Raw genomic sequence first — 11,499 nt, 5'->3', positions numbered from 1 at the left:
TCATTATGTCTCATCATGTAGGCTCTGCATCATCTCACTTCATCAACAGGAGGGTGAGTATGGTACAAAAAGATATTTGGAGAGAGAAAAAGAGACTGCATTCACTTAACTTTTATTATATATTATAATTGTATTCTATATTTGGTTATTTCTATCAGTTTATTACTGTGCTTAAATTATAATTGGAGTTTATCATAGTTATATATGTATAAGAAAAAGCCTAAAATAACATACATAGAATTTGTATTGTCTATAGTTTTAAGCATTCACTGCAGGTCTTGTCCTTCATGAGTAAGGGAGGAATACTGTATTTCCTTCTTTTTCCTAGCTTCAAGTTTAACTTATTCTTCTTTTTCTAGAATTTATTTTTATTTTTTTATGTGTATGAGTGTTTTGCCTGTATGTATGTAAGTGCACCTATTTCATATAATGCCTGCAGAGACCAGAAGAGGAAATCGGATTTCCTGGAACTGGGATTATGGACTGTTGCTGGCTGCCATGTGGATTCTGGGAACCGAAAGAGCAGCTACATTCTGGAGGGTTGGTGTGCTGTGTATTGTTTTTATTTGCCTCAATGGATTTTCTATTTTATTTTATGAGGGGGGCATTTGAATAGTTTATCACATCCAGGAAAGGGTGACTTACAAAAGCATGAATTCTCATAGGCTTAAATTTGAAATGCCTGCCATCAGCTCATCCTGCCCCATGGTCTTCATCAGCTCTTTTGCATCCTGCCTTGCCCCAAGATGTCCATGAGTGCAGTCTCACCTGCTCACCCTTCGTTTGCAACTCGGTTCCCTGTATTCAATATGGCTGCAGCTCTACCCCTTCATGAAACTAAGGTCAACTGATTGGATGGGAGAGGCGATGGGCTTCCGCCTGCTTAACTCCTTCTGAAGAGCGGAGGAAGGAGGCAGGACTATGGCTTGCATCATAGTGATCAGATGGAGGAACTTCAGGTTACACTCCGCCCCTTTCTTTCTGCTCTTACAGACTTCCCGCCCAACTTTTCCACAATGGTCCCTGAGCCTTGAAGGGAGTGATAGGTATGGGATGATCATGGCAAGATATTGATCTCTTGGGCCTCCCCATCATTTGTCTTCAAGACACAGCTGCTGATCCATCATGGTAGCGTCTTCCATATTTTCTATTTTAATTTCTTCTTTCTGTGTCTGGTTTCAATACCCTTTGGGCTTTTATCTGCCCAGGTGACTTCCTTCATTTCTAGAAAAGGAAGAATATCTCTGTTTTCAAGCTCAGCTATGTATTTTAGAAAAGTTGTATCCTATAAATTGAGTGAGTGAGTTTCTTGTGGGAGAATACTGTACATGTGTAGCTAGCCTTTCTATTAATACTCCCTAGGAACATTGAAATCACACATTACAGAAGCAAGAGGAGAAAGGGTATTTCTCAAACTAAGAAAAACTGCCTTACTCATAATTGAAATATAGTATATTTAACTTACTTCTTCCCAAGGCAAACATGTCCTTTCTGATCTATTCTCTCTACGCTGAGCATAGCTGTCAACAGAATTTCACTGCTTGTTGCCTGCACTATGAAACCAAAGGCACTGCTGTGTCTTCCCTGCTTTCTCTGGAGACTTTGGGGAAACTTGTCTTCATTATTAGAGTGTATACCAGCTCCAAAGTAACCAGAGAGAGTGACTCCATTCTTAAACTCAAAGCCCTCATATAAAGCCTTGCTTCTGTCATTCTCAAGGCCAAACTCCAGAGAGTTTGAAGAGACAACGTGAGGAAAGAAAAGTGTGTGGGTTCCAAAATGAAGTTGATTCATGGAAAACTATTGTCTGCTCCTTAAAGATTGTGGCGAAATGGGTGGATAGCCTGGCCTACTGCCAAGGGCAGAAATCAGTTCCACCTCCCTTATAAGCAGAATCCAGACATACACTGAAGCTGCCTCCTCCATCTGGTTTGGTACATCACTTTGCCCTGAGAAAGTTGCCTGTCCCCCTTTTGGTATTACTAACAGGACATTAAGATGAAAGAATGAATATTACTTCTTGGTCGCTTAAGATCAAGCAAAGAGGAAAGAACATGGAAAGATCTATGTTCCTTCTATTCTTTAGGAAAGAGAATTTAGTCAAACCTCTACCACAGGTTTGGGTGCCTATCCCTTCTTATCTGCATGGCTTTAGGTAACAGAAGCTATTCTAGCTTCAAAGGGCAAAGGAATATTTGCAAAGACACAGGGAAGCTTGCTTCAGATTCAGAAGTCAGAGAGTCTAATAACACGGCTTGGTTCATATGCTTGCCCCATGGTAATGGTCAGGGAGAGGAATAGGGACATGGAGCATCAGCTGGCAGGTCCAACAGTTCCACAAAGAAAGGGAAGGGGACATGGGCAAACAAAAGCTATATGCAAAGCCTGGTGGGAGCTGCACACAGGTGCTGGGGTTGGAGTCTTAATTCTCATGGGACAAGATAATATTCTTAAGTAAGTAAACAGAATGGAAAATAGTAGATACTTTTAAAAAGCTTGTTTTAGTTCTTTTCCTTAAAACTCATGTTGAAAAATAATCTGATTCCTTCCCTGTCTGTCCACCCCTAATAAGACAATGTTCTCCTTCCACTAATGGTTAGCTATTGAGCACCTGAGTTCCAGTGTCATGCTTCATGTTGAGATCAGCTACAGATTTACACAAGGCATGATCCTGATCTAAGGAGTGGTAATCAAAATTAGAGAATGTCAGCAGCAGAAAGGGTGTTAGGAATACAACTTATTCTTTGTAAAGATGGAAAAAGCAAGACCCAGAAGCATGAAATGCCTTATCCATGATCAACAAGATAGTGATGTAGTAAAGAGTTGGTCCCAGTTTATAGTTCAGTGGGATGACTTAAGTCCAGCAGCCAGGGCTGTACCTAATACATGATTCAAGACACACAAGTCCTTTGTCCTCTTCCATGTGCTCAGACAAGCAGCCACAAGCTCATGTGCCCTGGGAACCTGGTAAGTCAAATGAGTGAGTAAACGGAGGCAAACCTTTAAGCCCTCATAGTGAAAGAACGAAGGCTCCTGACAGTTGACTGTTGGTTGAGTCCTGGATATGTAAAAGGGAGCTTTGGGGACTGTTACATATTAACCTAATCTGGACACAGGATTGGCCTTCACAGAGATACAAGATCTCAGGCTTTTTAAAAAAAATATTTTTATTTTTATTTTATCTGTATGCGTGCATTGCCTGCATGTAGATAAGTGCACCCGTGTCATGCAATGCCCGTGGAGGACAGAAGAGGCTGTCGGATTCCCTGGAACTGGAGTTACAGACAGTTGCTAGCTGCTATGTGGGTGCTGGCATTCGAACCCGGGTCCTCTGCAAGAACAGCCAGTGTTCTTAATCTCTGAGCCATCTCTCCAGCCCCAAGATCTCAGGCTTTTTAAGAGAAACTGAAACCCACACATTTTAAACTGTTGACTCAAACTATTGTAGATGAAACAAAGATATTTGAAGTTGATGTGAAGCCAGAGGTTACCTAACTAGGAGTTGCTAACTTGGAACCTGGAAACTTTAAGAAATCTGTGAGCTTTGTTGAACTAATATCGTATTTTTATTTTCATTGACCCCCTCCCAACTTAAACGTAGCATTTCATTTCATTTCATTTCATTTCCATTGCTATTCTATATCCTATTATCAATACCTAAGAAACTTGTCTTGCATTAACAATCATAGGACTTTTTATAATGAGAATTAATTGTTGTAGCTACTGAGAAATGTAATTTATACTTTACTTTGAAATTAGGGTGATTATTAAGTCCTCCACTAGATCTCAATTTTACTGACTACAGAGATGTGTGCAATATAGCTGATCCATTTTGAGTAACTCTCCACCTGGAAGGAGTTCAGCCACCAATGGTGAGGTCATGTACCTTGATCACTGTCAAAAGGTGACCCAGACATCCATATATCCTTCCTGTGTTCTTTAATCTGTCATGACAGGTTGATTAATAAAAGAAGAAAGAAAGTTAAATACCACCTCTCCCGTACTGTTCAACTGAGGCTAAGGATAAGCCTCCATTTTGATACTGTCTTTTAAAAAATCAGATTTGAGGTCCACTTCATAAGATGGAGCCCATGCCTCAGTCTAATATCAGACTGAGGAACCTGTGGCTAGATAGGGCATAGGCCAAGTAATAACAATACTAATAGTATTCTGCTAAATGGACATGATATCAAACCCATCCTAATGACATATTATTATTCATAGATTAATGCATCTCTTGATTCTCAATAAAGAAGCTTTCTTATATAGCAGATGGTGATTAATACAGAGAACCACAACAGGCCAACATGAAGACAACAAGAGCAGAAGAGTGCTTATCCCAGAATAGGACATCTATATCAAACTTCTGTCTTCTAAGGCTGAGGATCATGTGGAAGAGTAGGAAGAAAGATCGTAAGAGTCAGAGGTGGAAGATGACTGCAAGGAGACAGGGTTTTCCAGGCAGCTGGTAAGCTACTCATATGAATTTAGCAGTGATGACAGTATGCACAAGTCCCACATAAGCTCAAGCCAGACAAGTTCTCAGCATAGAAATGGGAAAATGAATAGGAAACCCAATCCTAGCTAAGGAACTATTGGTAACTGACAGCTACTTGGGAGGGAGAAAGTCAGGCTTCTTTAAGAGTGTGACTCTTGGGGCTGGAGAGATAGCTAAATGGTTAAGAGCACTGGTTATTCTTGCAGAAGACCCAGGTTTGAATTCCAGCACCCTCATGGCAGCTAACAACTGTCTGTAACTCCAATTCCAGGGGATCCAATGCCCTCTTCTGCAGGAATTGCATGACACAGGTGCACTTACATAGGTTCAGGCAATACACACACACACATAAATAAAAATAACAAAACATTAAAAAAGAAATGCTTTTAAGCGTGTGACTCTTGGTAGTTTAACCAGGCTCTACTGCACGGATTCACAGCAAAGGACACTTGGGGACACAAGTTTGACTCTTTAGACCTCTAAATATCTGTATGTAATGAATATATATAATAGCATGGGAGTAGTAAGGGGGTCAAGATAAGAGAGAGGTCTAAATATGATAAAAATGCAAATGCATCACTATCTATCATCTATCTATCTATCTATCTATCATCTATCTATCTATCTATTCTATCTATCTATCTATCTATCTATCTATCTATCCATCCATCATCTACCTACCTATCTATAATAGAGTACCTGAAATCAGGTGGGGGCATCAAGGGGGTGTAGATAAGGAAGGACATGTTTGTTTAAAATATATTGTATGAAATTTATAAAAATTCAATAAATTTTTAAAAATGAGAACTTAGCTTTCCTAGTTTTTGTTTTTTGTTTTGTTTTCTATGTTTGTTTTAATACAGGGTCTCCTTGTAGCCCCAGCTTGTTTGGAACTTGCTATGTAGACCAGACTGGCCTTGATTTCACCAGAGATCTACCTGCCTCTGACTCTGGAGTATTGGGATTTTAAGAGCATGTGCCATCACACAAGTGTGCTTTCTTATTTTGAATAGATTAATTAAAAAGCACATAATAGGTGGTGCACGCCTTTAATCCCAGCACTCCGGAGGCAGAAGCAGGTGGATCTCTGTGAGTTCAAGGCCAGCCTGGTCTACATAGTGAGTTCCAGGATAGCTGGGGTTACAGGGAGACCCTGTCTCAAAAAGACCAAAAAAAAGCACATAATAATTCTATCAGATATTTTTTGGATCACATTTAATATGGCTATATTATCTTCCCACACACTTGACGTATTTTATTTTCAATATTTGAAAGTTTTCTCCCATGAGTCACCTAGATTAAATACACATTGGAATATTCAGGAACAGAAAAAGAATTGATATAAACATCTGGATAAATTTTGTAGCCTAGTTAATGATGATGCAGTGACACTAATTTCTTAGTGTTTATAAATATACTATGTGTTATGTTAACTGAATAGGAAACTTATAAAGGGTATATAGAAACTCTCACTATTTTGCTTTTATTTATTTTTGTATGTGTGCATACATATTCTTGTGTGAGTGTTCACATGTTTATGTGGGTGCAAATGCATGTGTTTGTGGGTGCATGTAAAGGCCAAAGGTCAACATCAAGTTTCTTCCTTCCTCAGTCACTTTCTACCTTAGTTTTTGAGATAGTCATTGAACTTGGAGCTCACCAATTTGGCCAGACTGACTGGTCAGTAAGACCCAGGGATCCTCTAGTGCTGGAGTTATAAGTATACAATGCTAGGCCCAGCTTTTACTTGGGGAATTTAAACTCAGGGCCTCATGCTTGCACAGCAAGGGCTTTACTGACTGAGTCATCTCCCTAGCCCTTGCAATTCTTGAATATATTTAAAATTATTTCAAAATGAAGACATTAGAAAGCATGTACGCCTTTCCATGAGGGGACCCAGCCCGCATACTTCAAGATGCTGCCCATTACAGCGCAGTTGAAGAACCTGCCCAAATTAAGGCAAACTTTTGTAGAGGTAGAGCTGCATTGGTTGAAATTTGGTCTGGGATAGAGAGGAAAGACACCTGCTCAAATCCAGTAAGCTCTCAACAGATGAAAATAAGCCTTAGTGTTGGGGGCAAGATCTATGACCTTAATTAAGTTCCAGTGTCACCCATGTGATACTCACACTTCACAATTGCCAGCACAGGTCCTAAATTTCAGCTGTTTCAGACTTCTGGGTCCCTCTCACATCTTTTTCTTTGTTTCTCTAACTTATTTTCTAGGTTAAGTCATAAACTTTCCAATAATCAGTTCAGTTGTCTAATTTGGCAGCTTCCCTCCACTATCCACTGCTTCACCTGCCTCCAACACTGGACATGCACTTTCCTTGGGGTTTCCTCAAAGCCCTAGGTTTACACCCATGCAGTATGCATGTGCCATACTGTATAAATCTTTCTTTGCTACTCCTCTTATTGAGATGTGAGCATTCCCAAGCTAGGAATGTTTCTTATCTCCAAATCCCAGGATTGGACCTAGGTCCTGAGATGACATATGTCCTTGGTAACTGTTTGATGAATGACTGGGATAAGCAATGGCACTGTGTAGAGAGGGACATTAAGAAGCGATGACTTCAAGCTCAGTATGGTAACATGGTGACTCCTTAAGAACCTGAGCACTGATGTTGCCTGAATCCAGGTGTGAGATTTAACTTCTCTCAGGCCCCCAACAATATCAGAGAACCATACTATTAACCTTAGCAAGTGCCCTCAGCCCTGGGATTAGTCATGCAAATCCAGATGTGTCTCTGGACTAGCAGTCTTCTGGAGTTCAGACAGCAAAGAGAGATCTTTCTACCTTAGCTGAAATAGAGAAAGAAAGGACCTTCCCTGTGTCATTTTCACAGACATTGTGTTTTCAGATCATCTGTACACACTACCACCTTCGCCCTCACACTGTTTCCAGGCTGGGCTGGCCTCTTGTCCATTATCTTCTAAACATATTCTGAAGACTTACAACATAGGTAGGTTCGTAGCAAGGAAAACAGGCTTGCCCAGTCACAGTAAGACAATTACTGCATTCTCTCTCTCTCTCTCTCTCTCTCTCTCTCTCTCTCTCTCTCTCTGGAAGCTCAAAGAAAAAGCTTCTTCATTTGGTGTTTGTGTTCAATGGTCAAGTTTCCAGTGTGGTAGGCTGGAGGAGAGCGAGGAAGAGCAGAAGCCCACAGCATAACTCCTGGCCCAGGCCACAGCAGAGAGACGGGGGACAAACACTGTGGAAAAGCATCAGGAGGTCCAAGAGCAGGAAAAGAATGAGAGATTGTACATGACAAATTGGCACGGCCAGGCTGCTGTGGCTGTCTCTACGGACCCAAGCATCCCCAACGTCATTGTGACCGGCATGACCTTGATGTGCAGCACTGCCCCAGACCCCTTGGAGCTGGAGCTTCAAGGAGCAGTGGTTTGTGCTGAAAAGGATGTGGAGTGCCTGATAATAATCCCATAATCCCTTTCCCGGTGATCAGAGAGATGGTGTCAGGTATGAATCACACTCACAGGACTCATGGAATGCAGAAATGGTTCCTGCTACTTCAATACACAGAAAGTTGAATTCACACATGCATATGAAAAATAAAAAAGGACAAAAGCTATACTCTTTTTTTTTCCAAATTACCTTTTCTTGTTATCGATTCTAAATGTTACATTCCTTTTTTATTCCCCTAACCATTAACGTAGGAATCAGATATGACTGGACACTGCATACATGACCCACTTGGAAAAAGTGATGTTGTTAATGATTGCTGTATTATGTGTCTTATGCTTGGGTGCTTTTAATAAGAGTTGAGTTGTCGTTGTTGGAAATTCTTAAATAAAACTGATTTAAATTTTTCAAAAAGAGTGACAAGACATTGATGATGGGGAAATACCACCTCAGGTGGAGGAGTGCCTCATACCTGGTCCCCATGAGGGGGAGCCCAAGGGCATGCTGGCTGGGGACAGCTGCAACAAATCTATTTCACAGAGGACCAGGAGACTGGTCACCTGTCCTGCAAGTGGAAAGACCACCTAAGCTAGAAGGTGTGTAGAGTGGCAGGGTGACTCACAGCCATTCCACATCCCCCATTCCCAACCCCAAACCAAGGTGCTGACAGGACCCTCTACCACCACTTCCATTCCCTATGCCCACCTCTGCCCCCTGCCCCAGTCTGAAGCAGTTCCATTATCTGCCCTTCCCCACCCTTCCAGGCCTCAAGCCCCTGTGGTCTCTAGTGTCACACTTTTGCTTCTGGCTTCGTGCTTGTCAGAGGGGGGTGCAGTCCAGTTCTGCCCCTCCCCGTATCCCTCCAGGTTCCTTCTGCAGGCTGTGACTGGACCCTAGCCTTTAGAAGGGAGTAGAACACTGTGATGTCTAGGCCACCTTGTCTCTCCCCTGGCTAAACTCTGTCTCAGTGTGGGACTCAGGCAGAGCTGCTCTCTAAGCCCTTCCCTTTCCTTTGGCTAGTTCATCCATCACTGCCAGTCACTATCTAGTCATGATGCCTTAACATATAATCCGTGTACTGGGGAGCATTGCATGCGGTCTCCCCTGTCTTTGCCTGACCTGTGATCCAGATCCTGATGACCCCTCATAAGGAGACTTGGGTGCATAGTTGTTGCTCCTTGTGTGTTTGGCCAGCCCCAGATGCCCCAGCCAGGACTGTGGATGGGTTTAGTGGGTATGGGAGGGTCAGACTGACAAAACGCAATGCCAGTGTAATGACAGTGCAGATGTTCTTGTGTTTCTGCCTTCTCTACCCTGTGGGCAGCATCCTGAGCCCCCATTCCTACAGAGAGGCTCCTGAGGGCAAAAGTAGCCCAGCCTTGTTTGTTTTCCCCTGGCCCTGTGGCTGGAAACCTCATGCCTGACCTGTCAGTATTTATGGCCTCTGCCTCTGCCCTGGTTCTCAGCACCACCATCCCTGGGCAGGCCTTCTCCAGACCCAGTCAGGACAAACATGAGACCAAGTATTACATGGTCTCAAGAACAGAACAATTATCATGCAGTACAGTGAGTGGAAAAAGAAAAAAAGGCTGCAAGAGCTAGGAGATTCCTGGCCTGTAACTTCAAAGATGGGCCAGATATGTCTCAAGTACCCCACCCTAGTGCCCATGTGGCATCTGCCAGGCCCAGGCCTCGATGGCCAAGGGAGCCTGTTCCTGCTTCTCTTCTGACTGGGAGATAAACTCCCCTGAGGAGAAAAAAAAGTTGACCTGAATGTACCTTAGTGATTAATAGAGGTCGTGGGCATAAGCAGTGGGTTGTGAGCAAAGTGTGAATACAGAGGCTGAATTGGGTCAGGTCATCTTATACGCATGAATTCAAATATCACAATTAACCCAGTTAATACATGTTAATTAGAAAATGGGCTTCACAGTCTGAGGAACATGGGCTTGAGAGCCAGTGCCACTCCTTGTCATCTTTGTGAACTCAAGCACGTTTCTTTCTCTCATGTTCAGCAGAGAGAGACATTAGCAGAGTGGAAATAGATTGAGGAGGTGGTGAGCCGAAGTGAGACTCTGTACACAGAGGGTGTACCAGGTCCGCAGAGCACGCCAGGTAAACAGTGATTCTAACAATAAGAGCCATCCTTTGATGGCCGTGAGTAGAGTCTAAGAGGGAAGATAAATGGAATAAAGAACAGAACAATTATCATGCAGTACAGTGAGTGGAAAAAGACAAAAAAGGCTGCAAGAGCTAGGAGATTCCTGGCCTGTAACTTCAAAGATGGGCCAGATATGTCTCAGTGTGGGGTGGAGGTTGCACACCCAGTTTCAGAGCTGAAGAAGAGGGAAGACCTATGTGAGGAATTACAGAGAATTCAAAGGCAGGGCCAGAGGAAGGGGCATCACCTCACACAAGGCCAAAACGTTCAGCAACCCTGGCCTGCTGGGATGTGCTTGGCCCACAGGCGCCTGCCTCAGCACCCCGCCTGCACTGCAGAACTCCTGGGGACTGGATATGCGGTGCCACCTTGTGATTTCTTTTCTAGATCCTGTAGCACAGCATTTTTCAGAGGGGTCTTTCCCAGGGTCTGCCGGGTGCTGATCACTACCTTTTATTTTGCAAATTTTTATCTAGAATCCATATCCTACCCCTATTCTCCTTAACTTCTCCTTTACAAATCAAGGTGAAGAAAGGTTTGTTAGCAAAGAAGGTAGGGAGATGGCCCTCGATCTGACCTCCTGTCTGCTTGTGGAATAGCCAAATGCCCTTCTCTGATTCCAGCATCCACAAATCCAGGTGCAATTCCCATATTCCTGACAACTTCTGTTGACTGTAATTCTAATGGAACTTCTATCCAGAGAGTTGTTCTCTGACAGTGCAGGCTGTAGCTGCTTGATATTATGTTCCCAGCATGCACTGCTTTCACAGGCTTCTGAATCTTTCAGAGATTGTGTCCCCCGAGATGTTGTGTTACTTCCTTTTTTACTGATCTTAGAGCTATTTTTAGGACTTTGTTCTCAATAAGGTGGAAATGGTAGAAGGTTCAGGAAACAGCAGTCCAGAAGCCGTTCATTGGCTTCCCAAATCAAGGGATAAAGGAGGCAGCTGCGAACCACCTCTCAGTTTTCCGGTGGTCTAGGCATCATGCATCAGAGCCCACGATTTCCACAGGGCACCCTGGGTGAGCGTACCCTAACCTCAGCCCCACTGTCTACAGCTGGTAGAGTTTTCATCCAGATTCAGAGACAGGTGTTTTGTGTCTGAGGGAATCTCTCTGTTAAATGGCCATGAAACTCTGTGGTGGCCTTAGAAGAGGCTGGAAGGACACTTGCTAGATGCATGTTATAGACCAGAAGCCACCTGGGATCTGACCCTGACAGATCTAGGGGTGCTTTCCACCTCTTCTTCTTGACTTCTCTGTGTTTCTGACACTACTGCCTTATTCCCTACCTGTCTGGGCTCACCTCCCTCTCTGCTGTGTCTCCGGACCCTGCAGGAACATTTGCCAACCGTCACTGTGGCTCCCACTCCTTTGAGATTTATTTTTTAATAGTGTGTGTATTTGCGTGCACGTGTAT

General features: G+C 43.1%; 1 long non-coding RNA gene across 1 annotated transcript; it reads left to right on the top strand.

The window, feature by feature from the left end:
- Positions 1 to 437: 437 nt before the first annotated feature.
- Positions 438 to 8,288, top strand: LOC115068513. The gene is made up of 3 exons (XR_003847861.1): positions 438 to 540; positions 4,273 to 4,468; positions 7,568 to 8,288. It is a non-coding gene; the product is annotated as an uncharacterized LOC115068513 (long non-coding RNA).
- The last annotated feature ends 3,211 nt before the right edge of the window (positions 8,289 to 11,499 follow it).

This window comes from Nannospalax galili, unplaced genomic scaffold (genome assembly GCF_000622305.1).
Source record: "Nannospalax galili isolate Female #2095 unplaced genomic scaffold, S.galili_v1.0 scaffold28, whole genome shotgun sequence".
Taxonomy (NCBI): domain Eukaryota; kingdom Metazoa; phylum Chordata; class Mammalia; order Rodentia; family Spalacidae; genus Nannospalax; species Nannospalax galili.
The sequence above is the reverse complement of the archived record's forward strand: the minus strand, read 5'-3'. Positions and strand labels throughout refer to the sequence as shown.